At 44.8% G+C, this 13676-nt stretch overlaps 1 long non-coding RNA gene across 1 annotated transcript in view; it reads left to right on the top strand.

Moving 5' to 3' along the window:
• LOC130708440 (uncharacterized) overlaps window positions 1–11695 on the top strand; it is a 44596-nt gene extending 32901 nt beyond the window's left edge. The window contains exons 4-5 of the long non-coding RNA XR_009008650.1: window positions 8912–9015; window positions 11444–11695. This is a non-coding gene — a long non-coding RNA (uncharacterized LOC130708440). The remainder of the gene's footprint in view (window positions 1–8911; window positions 9016–11443) is intronic.
• The last annotated feature ends 1981 nt before the right edge of the window (window positions 11696–13676 follow it).

The following is a 13676-nucleotide window of genomic DNA, read 5'->3' as shown; positions in this document are numbered from 1 at the left end:
GATAGGAGATGCGACATGACGTTCACATTTTTGATGACTTTCCCCAGCTCATAAGTCTGTCTTGGCCTGTATGGATCTGAGAAATTAATTAAGTCAACTTTCGCTTAGCACAAGGCCATGCTCTTGAGACGAGGGGATAAGACTTGGTAACTTTGAAATGACTGCTTTTACCTTTGATGGCCAAAGATGATGTTATGCAAACTATGGTCCACAGACTGGGGCTGGTCCATGACTGTTGGGAAGAAAGCGTTTACACTGCCCTACCCCACCCACTGGCTCCACCTCTAGCAAGGAGGAGTGATAAGAAAACGGGCAGAACTAAGTGTTTAAAACATTTTGCAGCTGTTTGGCATGGCTGGGACATCCAAGTATGTGATCAGAGTCTTCCCTTGCTGAATAGGGCACAGACCGGTGTGGCTGTGGCTGGAGGTGGGGGGTGATTTGCAGGTAGAACAATCCAGGCCTTGGTCACATACACCAGTCCACACAATGGCCCATGATGGACGGGGAACCAACAACAACAATTGGTCCCTGGCCACAAAAAATTTGAGGATCATCAGTCTAGGGCCCTCTAAGTTCTCTGGGCACAGACTTTGTGAGACCCAAATGTCTCATCTTTTGCCAGCCTATGGCTGCTAACAGAATCATATTACTATTTGTATTCATATTTTGCTGGTCTGAAGTCTCCAGAGTGAGTCTCTCCCCTGGCTTGTAGATGCTCATGGAAATTCTTCCCTTGTTTGTGTGTTCTGGTTCCCACTACAAAGGTCTCTGTTTTCCATGCTCTTCCTGAGATTTCAGCCCCCTTGGGCACACCTGCCCTTATCTACTGGCAACCCTACACCAAGAGGATGGCCAAAGAACATGGTGGCTTTCGGTGGAGTTGGGGAAGAAAGATTCTTTCCCTGATTCGGTGCTATACAGAGTGGCACAAAGCCGCATTGCCACATTGCTTGGGCCCTAAGTCCCACACAGCCCGGCACTAGCGCACCTCCTTTGGCTTCTCTCCTAAGACCAACCATTCCCAAGCACTAGTGGGAAAGGGGGGAGATGCCATGTCATTGCTTCCAACATTCCCATCACCTCCCCTGTTCCCTGGACACTGACTTGGGGAAACAAGAAAGAACAAAAGACTTCTAGGAGCTTGGGTTTAATCTTGAGGCAGAATCAACAGGATTTGTGATGGGATTAAATGTGGGGGGAAGATGGAGTTAAGGGGCTAGGATGATGTCCAGATATCTCACCTGGGTCCGCATGTAGGAGGGGGTTCCACTTATCAAGGTGAAGGGACACATTTGAGGGGAAGACAACAAAGTCAGCATCGAACATTCTGAACCAGGGTCCCTGGGAGATCAGCTATAAAACTGATCTTCTTGTAGGTGTGGTACATATACGCAATGGAATACTACTCAGCCATAAATAACGAAATAATGCCATTTGCAGCAACATGGATGCAACTAGGGATTATCTTACTAAGTGAAGTAAGAAAGAGAAAGACAAATGCCATATGATATCACTTATGTGTGGAACCTAAAATATGACACAAATGAACCTATCTACAAAACAGAAACAGACTCACAGACATAGAGAACAGACTGGTGGTGGCCAAGGGGGAGGGGGGGAGGGAGAGGGATGGACTGGGAGTTTGGGGTTGGTAGATGCAAACTATTGCATTCAGAACGGATAAACAACAAGGTTCCTACTGTATGGCACAGGGAACTATATTCGATCTCCTGGGATAAACCATAATGGAACAGAATATAAAAAAAAATACATATATGTGTATAACTGAGTCCTTTTGCTGTACAGCAGAAATCAGCACGACATTGTAAATCAACTACACTTCAATTAAAAAAAATAAAGACACTGATATTTTGGGGAAAAAAAAGAACCACCACCACCAACAAAAAGAACCAAACTGATATTCTCGTATGGCCGTGAGAATGAGGAAAGCAGCCTCTGATACCTGCTGACAGTTAGGCCTCCAAGCTCTTGGGAGCTGGCCTGGCTCTCCCACTGGGCTGTGTGTCCGACTTTTGGACATAAACACCCTCACGGAACACCAGAGTCAGACAAGGTCATTCCTCGACTCAAACAAGGTGAGACAAAAAACAAGACCCCTTCATCGTGCCGTTTGTGCACAGACAAAAACAAGGTCACTGTGCAACTCACAAAGGGCCAAACGACCTCCTATTCTAGCTAATATGAGTGACTGTTCTTTCCCTATTTCAGTTTTAGCCTTGCTCTCTTCTTCCTTCCTTTTACACAGGGTTTGTTAATGCCCCCAGTTGGAGGATTACCCCCACTTCCTGAGCATCCAGTGAAATGCCCTCCCTTTGAACCCTTCCCAAATCACCCAACAGAAGCTCCAATCCTATAAGTCATCTCGCAGCCTCTCGTGGAGGCGCCTCGTTGCTCCCCATGGGATGTGTTCTTCCTTGCTGCGAGTGAAGAAATCAACTTTGAAGGCAGAACACACAACTGACTACCGGTGTGTTGCTGGTGACTTTTTGGATGGGTGACATTGACAACTGAAGCAACCTAAGCCATCCAGGGCCAGCTAGAAACTGCACCCCCAGATAGCCTGACATCTCCTTCTCAGGGGTTCCTGTTGGTCTTCAGCCTTACTAAAAACATTCTGTTCTCTAGGCCACGACAACACTTCAGAGGTTTGAAGGCAGTGAAATTGTCTCCCAACACTTGGATCTTCTTTGCTTCAACTTCCCCGCTTCTGTCTTCCATTAGCTCATCATGTGGCTTTATCCTTCTCATTTCCCTGAGTCTGCAGGAACGTGAGATCTCGCAGGATATTGCGTGTTTTTGCAAATGGGCTCAGGCGTTTCCCTTTGCCCTGACTCTGTGAACAAGCTTCGCTGAACACATCAGTCCTGTGGAAAATGAAAGCACATCCTTCTCTGAATCCACGAAGAACCAGGAAGCAGAGATTCCTATCTCCAAACCTCACCATCCATCCTGAGGGTGCAGTGCACATCTTTGGGACGTGGGCTGCCATTGATCCTTTCCCGAAGTCTGGCAGTTCTGTTTGGCTATTAAAAAGAGCCTGCCACGTTGATGAATTATTTAAACCTCAGCAGCACTCAATTTATGCAAATCCGATTATCTGTTTAAGGGCAGGTTGGCTTGGAACAGCTTGTAGTTGTGATACTTATTATTATTATTATTTTTTGGCTGAAAAACTGGCAAATTCAGTTGAAAGCAGACTTGAATTTTACCCGAGGACTGCTCAACCCAGAGCTACATCTTGATGGGGGTGGGAGGTCCCTTCGGGTTCCCATGGGACTGTTTTCCACCCTGATGTTTCCACATCATTTAGGCCTTGGAAGGGCCTTCCACACCAGCTGCTTCAATGCCTTCCTGTTGCAAAGGAGGAAACTAAAGCCCAGAGAGAAAAATCGACCTGCCCCCATTCCATGCAGGGTTTGTTTTTGTTGGATAAATGCTCCAAATCTTGCTCCAGATATGGGACACTTCCTCCTTAAACTACTCTGCCTCTGTGCTGGGAGATCAATACCAGAGCTCAGAGGCCTTCCCTCCATGTCTGTGTGGTTTAACGAGTGATAAACAGCTCCATGGGGCAGCATAGAAGAAAAGGGATCTTCCAGTCTGGAGGCAAGAGACCGCATCTCTGACTTGCTCTAGGATTTGGGTCAATATCTAGTCTCTCTCTGAGCTTCAGACCCAGCACTCCGAGTGAACTGTGAAAGGGTTAGAGTTGGACTAAACGATCTCCACCAGTGTTTCCAGCTCCAGTCATGTGAAACCCAGCACCCAGGGCTGGTATCATGGGTGAGTGGCCTGTGTCACCCACACAAAGCCCCGCACTCAGAAGGGCCCCACTCCTGGGTTAATGCTGTGCTGTTGCCATCTTGAAATTCTTAACACATTTTCAACAAGAGGCCCTGCATTTTCATTTTGCACTGGGGCCCACAAATTATGTAGCTGATCCTGAAAATACGTTTCTCAGGGGGATAAAACAAGAAGCTGAAGAACCAACTTCCTTTGTCCTGCCTTTTCCCAGGCAGGCTGTGGCCAGGTGGCCCAAGAAGGAAGCACTCGCCCATTCCTTCCCATGACCCATTTCCCAGAGGAAATGGATGCCATTCGCTGTATCATGTAGGTACTTCCATGAGGCTTTGGATGGCTGAGCTGGAGATTTGGAAAGGAGGAAGGGACTAAATAGATTTGGCTTTAGGAAGATCGCCCTTGGTAACTGGGGTGGAGGATGAAATGCAAGGGATGGGACTGGAAGTAGAGAGGAGGCAGGCAATATCCCCAACGCTCCCAGCCAGAAATGACGGGACTGGACTGAGGTGGCAGCAAGACTGGAATGTATTGCACGAGCAAAATTAGAGCCACGAATAAAAAATGCTCGTTAAGGTGGCATCTGGCTCTCAGGTTCTGTGACGGCCTCTTTAAATTCTCCACTGAATACCTATGGAAACTCGAGGTAGAATCACCTAAAACTAAGAACGGTAACCAGCCTAATATAGAATCAAAGAGAGATTTCCACTAACTCTAAAGCAGGTGGATTTGAACTAAGAGAAACCTGCCTTACTTTTTTTTTTTTTTTTTAATGAAACTGAGACCACTTGAAGAAAAGTAAGAAGGGACTTTGCACTTCCTCCTTGTCTCTAGACCCCAGGGCCCTAAAAATCAGAAAGTAAGGCAGCCATCCTTCTACTGGGAGGCAGCCAGGGTGTTACTCTTCCCCCCCACATCTCCTCTGCCCTCTCCCCTCCCTCCCCTTCCTTCCTTTTGTCTGCATTCAAGCAGAAACAATAACTCAGAATTTTCAACAGAAAATGTGTGTGTGTGTGTGTGCGTGCACGCTCGCTAATTATGCCATATTCCAAGCCGTGGAGATCAAGGCCTACAAATGAGATGCTGAAGACAGAAAAAGGAACAAGGGATGAACCACATGTCACTGCATGCTGGGAATTATGGTTTCTCCGTGTGTCTTACCCGATTAGAGAACTGCTGCAAATCGAGAACTTAGCTGCGGGCTGCATCCTTCAGGCTGTCCTCCTGAAGACGGAAGAGGGGGTTTAGCCATCATCTCTAAGAACAGAGAGTGGGTCCAGAGCAATTCTTATACCCTGTATTTTTATAGGATTTAGATATTTACAGGTTTAGATTTTCTTGAAGATGAACAATAGGGAAAAAAAGCCAATAAAAATCTTAGGTTGCATATCAAGAGAAGAGACCTATGATGAAGGTACATCTCTTTAGCCTCCAGAAATAAAGAAGAAAACACGAAAGAACTCAGGAAACCATTTTGTATCCTTCGCAGACATTAAGAAGACATGGTCTGCTGGAAAAAGAATCAGAAACTCAAAGGAGGAAATTTGAGCTTTGAGAAGGATGTTGGATGAGATAAGGAAGAATATCAATTACTCTTTAGTCAAAGATCATATAATCAAAACAAACTATAATTACAGACTATAATTACAGACTGTGACGAATGCATGAACAATGAGAACATAGCATATCAACACTGATGGAATATTGCCAAAGATTTATCCCAAGGAATATTCACAGCCTTTAATAATTTCATTAGGTAGGAAAGAGAAAAAAAATATGGACTTGGCATTCAACTTCAGAAGTGAGGGAGAGGATCACAGAGTTAGCTCAAGGAAAGTGGAAAGAAGAACAGAATACATTAAAGAGAAGAAATGAATACATGAAAAAAGAAGAGGAGAATTGGTAAAGAAATTTAGGATTTAATTTTTGTGGAAAAAGACGAGTACAAAACAATCTTTGACAATCTCAATAACTGAAAGGGATAAAACACAAGTAGTCGACACTGAGCAGGAGAAAGGGCATTTAAACTCCGATAAACCAGAAATTTAAGTAAAATACTACGTAAAACTTTTTGTTAATGAATTTGAAAATCTGAATAAACTGAAAGATTTTCTAGAAAAGATAAAAATAAAATGAAATAAAAATGACCTTAATGGATATGACACACTATAACAATAACTATGACAGAACTTGGGGGAAAATCTCAAAGAACTACCTCTAAAATGGTGAAGTCTTAGGTGGGTAGGCAAATTCTTCTAAACCTTCATAAAACAAAGAACTCCTATTTTGTGTAAAATTTTGCAGAGGATAGAAAAACATGGAGAACAAACTAAGTTTTAGAAGATGAAGCAGCAATTTTGACAGAATTTTGAGAGAAAAATTAGTGATTCAAGATTTTATACCCAGTCAAATATAATCAACAGAAAGACTTTCTCAGCTATGTAAGGGCTCATGAAATACCACCCACAATAGAGGTGACATGTCACATTAGTGGAAAAGAATGGATCAGTCAATAAATGATGTTGGGATGGTTGACTATTCATAAAATACATGGATTTATATCATTACCTCATATAGATTACTCAATTCCAGTTAGAGTGAAGACAAGAAAAATTTTAAAAAGCATATTTGGGTTAAAAAATGATAAAAAATGTTTACTTAATTGCAGAATGGGGAAAACCTTTCTAAGCATTAAAAACATACAGCAAAGGTAAATATTGGTAGATTTAACTAAATAAAATAAAGCTATTATGCTTCAAAAACTCCATAAACAAGTTCAAAAGATAATATAAACTAAGGAAATATTGACAGTATATATGACAGACAATGATTAAAAGATGCATACAAGGAAAAAAAAAAGCTCCAATAAGAAAATGGGCAAAGAAGGAAGTGACAGCATTGTGTAATTTAACCATCAATCAAATGTTGCTTTCCTTTCAACTTCCCCCTAGCCTATTTTTGGTATGTTTCAGTGTTCTGTAAAATTTTCTTTGATCATTCAAGATGTCTCTGATTTTTAAATATACACACAAGAGGGGCTTCCCTGGTGGCACGGCAGTTGAGAGTCTGCCTGCCAATGCAGGGGACACGGGTTCGAGCCCTGGTCTGGGAAGATCCCACATGCCGCGGAGCAACTGGGCCCGTGAGCCACAACTGCTGAGCCTGCGCGTCTGGAGCCTGTGCTCCACAACAAGAGAGGCCGCGATAGTGAGAGGCCCGCGCACCGCGATGAAGAGTGGCCCCCGCTCGCCGCAACTGGAGAAAACCCTCGCACAGAAATGAAGACCCAACATAGTCAAAAAAAAAAAAAAATACACACAAGGTATATTCTTTCTTAAGCCAATAAAAATATTTTCATGGAACTAAGTGGAAAAAAATGGGCAAAGGATGTAAGTATGTAATTTAAAAACAAATGAAATACAAAGAGCAAATAATCAATCTCATGGGTGATCAAAGAAACAAAAATTAAAACAATACTGAGATGGCATTTTCACTCATTAAACTGGCAGAGATGAAAGAAGATTACTATCCCCAGTGCTAAGTGACCCTGTGGAGGAAATGGGCATTTTCATGCATGGCTGGTGGTTATCAAATAGGTACATTATCTGTGGAAGGCAATTTGGGCAAATGTGACAAAAGCCTTAAATGTATCCATTTCATTGACCCAGCAATTATATTTCTAGAAAGGGATCCTGAAGAAAACCTAGTATTTATATATATATATATATATATATATATATATATATATATATATATATATGCAAAGGTTTATGTGTCAGGACATTTATTGGGGCATTATTTAGAAGAGTGAATTCTAAAATCGGGAGATTTGGTTAAATTACGTGCCATGATGTGGAATACTATATAGCCATTAAAAGTGAAATAGAGAAAGAAATTTAATGCCACATGAAATGCTAATATTACATGGTTGAGTAGAAAAAGTGGAGGACAGAAAACCCGATGTATGTGGCCTAATACACGTGAGTGTGCGTGTGTGCATGTATGTGTAAGTCTGGGTGCCAGCAAGCACATGAGTGGGAGGAGACTTGAGTGACATACACCAAAATATTAACAGTGGTTTTTCTTCCTTACGCTTTTCTGTATTTTTCAAAATTTCCACAGTGCCCATATGTGACTTTATAATTTAAGAAAATATTAAAAAATCAAACACAATTTTCCATCACGATGTATCACCCATTTTATTTTTTTCTTTGTATCTTTGTTCATGTAGTCAAATGTAACCCAGATGCCAGCACAGGCCCCCTGATTCTCTAATTCAGTGTAGGAGTGTTTGGACTCTTCTCCCAGCTTTGGAGAGTTTCTGTGCCCCACTGCTCCCTGGCTTTGCTCCACTTTTGATCTGTGTTCTATGCTTGATTTTTATTTTTCTTTGCATCCATCTGGGCACAAATCCAGCCACTTCCCTCAGCGCCCAGGCAAGCCCTGCACTGTCACTTGTGCACGAGTTAGTAGCTTGACCGAAGTGCGGGGGCTCATGGGAAGGCCTCCCGCATCCTACAACAGGGGGTCTCCTGCCTGTCTGCCTGCTCCATCTCCTCTCCCTTCCCTCCTGAGCTCCTCCTCCACGACCACCCTTTCCTGGAGTCGCAGGAAAGGTCTCCCCCTTCTCTCACCCAGATTAGTTTCCACATTTAGCCCACTTCTTTCCAAGTAATTTACCCAAACAAATGCATTTCCTTAACAAAAGAATTCTGGTGAGGAACAGGCGAGAAGAGGTAAAAATTTCTCCATCTTGTTAGATCAACATATTTTGTAAAGCCTTATGCAAATGCACTTTTCCCCCCCTTTAAATTTTTTTCACTGCCTTTTTACTTACGTCATAACATTTTTTCATATTGCTACCCCGTTTCTAAAGTTATTCTATTTTTATTGGATGAATAGGTGATCCACTGATTAAGACTACTTTTCTCTAAAAATATCTACATTTGCCTAATTCATTTTGACTGCTGTACTCTCTCCACATTGAATTAGACTGAATTGCTGAGGTTTTGAGGGAAGGCTAACGTGGACTGAGGACCTGTTACATGCTAGGTAATGTGCTAAGCGCTGGGTCTACATTATCCCACAGGTGCTGCAAGTCCTTTCTGGAACAGGGCGGGTGTGTAAATACCTTCTAAAACTACACGATCTCATTCGACCCTCACAGCCACCGGGGCAGCATCTCAGTCACAGGTAAGGAGACTGAGGCCGACAGGGGTGGGCATTGCTATAGATTTCATGGCGGGTAGTTGCAGTTTTAGGAGTCAGTCTCAGGGCAGCCACTCACCCATCCTGAGTGCCTGTGCTTTCCAGGCAACAGGCAGTCTTCCTGTGGTGCTCCTGACCCGCTTTCCATCCACGCACATAGATCCTGCCAATCCAGGTGCGTCTGTCTTAGGGTTATGGCGGATGGGAATAAACTTGGCAATGTCATATTCAAGTCCATATATATCTATTTCTCTCTCTCTCTCTCTCCCTCTCTCTCTTCCTCTCCCTCTCTCTCTCTCTCTCTCTCTCTCCTGCCCTCCCTTCCTCCTTCCATCTCTTTTTTCTATCTCTGTCTCTATCTCTATCTCTCTCCTATCTTTTGGGCACTCTATGGACGCTCGCCTAGGAGGGGCTGCGTTGAGCCCTGGAGCTGTCATTATCTCCGTTGACCTGGACTAAATCCAGGCTCACCTGAGCTGGTAAGAAAAGGCAGCTTTGACATCCTCAGGCCCTGGAAACCACTCGGCTTCCCTCCTTTTGCCAATGGGCAGAATCAAGAATCAGAACCAGTGCATCTTGACTAGAAAACATTTGATAAATGCCACATGAGATCTCCTTCCCCTTTCCAAAGCAAGAGCATTGGTATGACTCCCTACCAGGCTCCTGATGGGAGGTGGAACAGTCTGGTAGCTGAGCCTACCTTGCGTAGTGTCTCCTGGCTATAGGGCCAATGCTCAGCTCTGCTGCTAAGAATGCGAGCCCTAAGGCTTGGGCGACCGCAGCTCTGAGAAACCAAAATCCTGCCTGCCTCGTTCTCTTTGGGTCGAGTCATTGGCTCTGTCCCCTCAGGGTCCAGAAGTTTTGCCATGTGGAGACACACAGCAGTGGGGTGAGGTGGAGAGAGCCCCAGTTCGGAGTCAGGAGACCTGGCTTCTAGGCACTTTGGACAGCGCCGCTCACCTCTCTCCGGGCCTGTTTCCTCAACCATGTGCAGCAGCCCAGGTCTCTCTCCCATTGCCCATGCATTTCCTGAGCCTGCACTTCTTGTCATGAAGTCAACAGAAAATAACCTGTGGTTGGGTAGGAGAGTGTCTATTTCAGCATTATTAGGTACTGGAGAAATTCTAACAAGAGCTTTATCTTCATAGTGCAAATGGTCTGATTTTCTTTTAATGTATTTATCCTAAGGATTGTGTCCTTTGTACTGGTTTGAATAGTGTCCCCTATTTCAGGTAGAAATTCCTATCTACCTGAAACCTCAGAATGTGACCTTATTTAAAAATAAAGTCATTGTAGATATAATTAGTTCAGATGAAGTTATACAAGATTAGGGTGGGCGTGAAATTCAGTGTCCTCCCCTTATACGAGGAGAGGACACACAGACACACACAGACAGAGGGAAGACGGCCCTATGAAGACAGAATCAGAGATTGGGGTAATGCAGCTATAAGTCCAGGAATGCCAAGGACTTCCAGGAGCCACCAGAAGCCAGGAAGGGGCAAGGAAAGATTCTTCCTTAGACCCTTCCTTTACAGGGAGCTTGGCCCTGCCAACATCTTGATATCAGAGCTGGGAGATAATACATTTCTGTTGTTTTAAACCATCCAGTTTGTGGCCATTTGTTATGGCAGCCCTGGGAAATGAATACACCCCTTCTCTTCTGCCCTTGTGGTCTAAGTACCATATCCCACAGAAGAACCAGATGTGGCTGAAGATTATTTACAATTCATGCACACAAGATGAACAGGAATTGTTTAGGGGGCAGAAGAGCATTGAAGAAAAGAGTTAAAAAGGATCAAGGAAAAAGAAAGTGTGCGAGGGTGGGGTCTGTGCTAAGTGAGGGAGGGGCTACATGGAGTTCTCAGAAAGTGTAGAAAGGCATGTCCTCCTGCCCTAGGACAGAGTTGGGGGCACAGGATGAAGATGCCCCAGAATTACATCTACATTCTTACCATCCTGTGGGCTCTCTATGATTTAACTGCTTAAACCTGAAAAACGGAATCACATTCAGTAGTTCCCAGATTTCTCTCTCTCTCTGAACGAGTCACAATAGCTTTCATGAGGACAATATCACCTCTCACTTCCATTACGGAGGGTGCTGGCCTGTTATCTCTGAGACGGATTTGTGAGAAGAGGAGATTCCCCAAAGGGTGATGCTTTTCCCTTTCTCCAGAAGGTTTTGCCATGAGCTTCATGGTTGGCACGCACCTCTTGTGTGCCCTGCTGGACACGATTCCTCACGGAAGATTCCAGCACCATTGCTTGGCAAATCTAGAGGCTGTGTTGGGCGTAGGGGGCCTCATCAGCGTTGCTGAGTGTTATGTTCTGGGAGAAATTCAATATGATAGAATTTACAGCTGTGAAATTCATGTGCCTCTCTCCCCACCTCATCCCACTGTCTCTCCTATTTCAGGCTGGCCGTCTCGGCAGGACGCCACTCTGCTGGGGTAGCATCTCTGCAAAGAAGGGGAAATTATGCTACTGCTGAAGCTTGTGGAGACAGGAAAAAAGGTAGACCAGGATGCCTTCCTGATATCGCTTCCTCGGGGCACTAGACACCGAGGAGATGCTGGAAGCAGGGACTGGTCTGGCTCCATTCCCGTTCCAGCCCCTGAAACTTGCTCCCAGACTGGATCCAGAGCCATGCTTCTGAAACACATTTTGACCATGCCACACCCCTGCCCCTGACCATCCCATGACTCCTTGTTACCTTGGGAACTGAGTCAAGCTCCTCTGCCTGCCTTCCCACTCCACTGTCTGTGGGATCATCTCCCTCACCCACTCCCTCCTGCTCCAGCCACCTTAACCTCTGTGCAGTTCCCCTGAGCATCAACCGTATCTCCCTGACAGAGCCCAACTCTTTTCTCCCTGTAATATTCCCTCCTCGCTTCTTGTTACCGAACCAAACTAGGGTTCGTGTGCCCTCGTGCAGTAAAGCCAATCTACTGACACTGGGTTGTGGTGAAGGAAAGTGCGGCGTTTATTGCAGGGCACCATGCAAGGAGAATGGGCTTCTCATGCTCAAAACACCCGAACTCCCTGATGGCTTTCAGGGAAGGGGGTTTAAAGGTGGTGTGAGGGAGGAGGCTGCAGGGTATGTGATCAACTCATGCACAATTCTCAGATTGGTTGGCACCAAGGTGAAGATTTCAAGCATTATCAACCTTCTGGTTTCAACGGGTCTCAGGTCTACGTTCTCATGGTCAGCAGTTTCCATCTGGTGGGGGTCTGTTTCCTGTAAAAACAACTTTGGAACGTGTGTCAGGCCTTTATCGATATCTTTCAGGGAACTGGGAGTTCTGTGATTCTGCCATGTCACGGGTTTAGAGTCTAAATTGCTACTGTTTTTTCAGCCTAACTGCTCTTTTTTGTTTCTGTATCTTCAGATTTCCTAATCATTAACTCTTGAGCCAGGACTTTGAGACTGAGGGGAGGCCTGGGAGGCTAAAGGAAAAGCTTTTTACTTCAAAAGACAAGGACACAAGGGCCTGTATACAGTTCCATTCTTGACCAGCAAAGCCCTTTTCCTCATGAGACTTTTTTCACTTTCTTTGATGTCTCTTCCACTCCCCTTGTCCCTTCCTCCCAAAGGATCTTGTTCACACCTCTGGGCTGCACCCCTGCATTGTGTGGCCATGGCTTTGTCGAGCCTTTGCCTTCCCCATCAGTGGAAAGTTCCTAGAGGATGGAGAGAATGCCTTTTCCTTTATGTCGCCTCACAGTTTAGCACAGCACTTGGTGCCTAAGTGCTTCTCAAATGTGTGTTGAATGAATGAATAAATCATGTAATCTTAGAATTAGAGAAGTAGAAAAGATCAGCTGAGGCAATCCTCTCATTATTTACTAATAATGAAGGGTCTTAACTAGTTGGGATATAAACATGAAATGCTTACATCTTCCCCCCTTCTAACTGCCACCAGCTGTGCCCGCTGTACCCCCCTTTCGTGCTGAGTGGAGAGCTCTTGTAATGACAGCTCAGGCTGATTCCAGGACTGTCAGTTACTTTTAGTAGTAGGCTTATTTTGATGATTGAGATTCAGGTCTGTTTATTTTAAAATTTCTAATCTCATATTAGATTCAAAGCTTGCTTTACCACCCTTAACAGTCTAGCGCTGAGATCTCAGAGGTCAGAGTGGGGTTTGGATGGGAGGTCCATGTGCTCACACAAACCCCTCTCTCTTCCCTGCATGGTCCCCTCTGGCACTGGGGTGGGAGCAGGGACGAGAGGAGAGCATGTTTCCCTCCTCTCAGTTGATTATTAGTGGTCTAGCTTGTGGATCCTAAGCTCAGAGTGGATGCGAGGGAGTCCAACAGGGCACCCTACCCCAATGTGTCCTCTAGGCTTTGGAAGTGCCTTGTGTGCTGTGGCTGAATCCTCCAGCTGACTGTGTCCAGGCAGCCTCGTGCCAGAACCCTCAGATGGGAGTTCCTCTTGGTTCCTTACCACCATGGTCCTGGAGGGGTGCAGCCCCCAATCTTCTTCCTCTTCAATCTCTTCCGCTGAGATTGGCCACATACTCATGACCACCCAGCTGGTAAGTTTTGGTACTGAAACTAAATCCCAGATCTCTTGTGTTCTGATCTTAAGTTCTTTCCATTCAATCACACTCTCTCCCAAGGTAATGGGTCAAAGTCAAGAAGTGACC

The sequence above is a fragment of the Balaenoptera acutorostrata genome, chromosome 6, assembly GCF_949987535.1.
Source record: "Balaenoptera acutorostrata chromosome 6, mBalAcu1.1, whole genome shotgun sequence".
NCBI lineage: Eukaryota > Metazoa > Chordata > Mammalia > Artiodactyla > Balaenopteridae > Balaenoptera > Balaenoptera acutorostrata.
The sequence above is the reverse complement of the archived record's forward strand: the minus strand, read 5'-3'. Positions and strand labels throughout refer to the sequence as shown.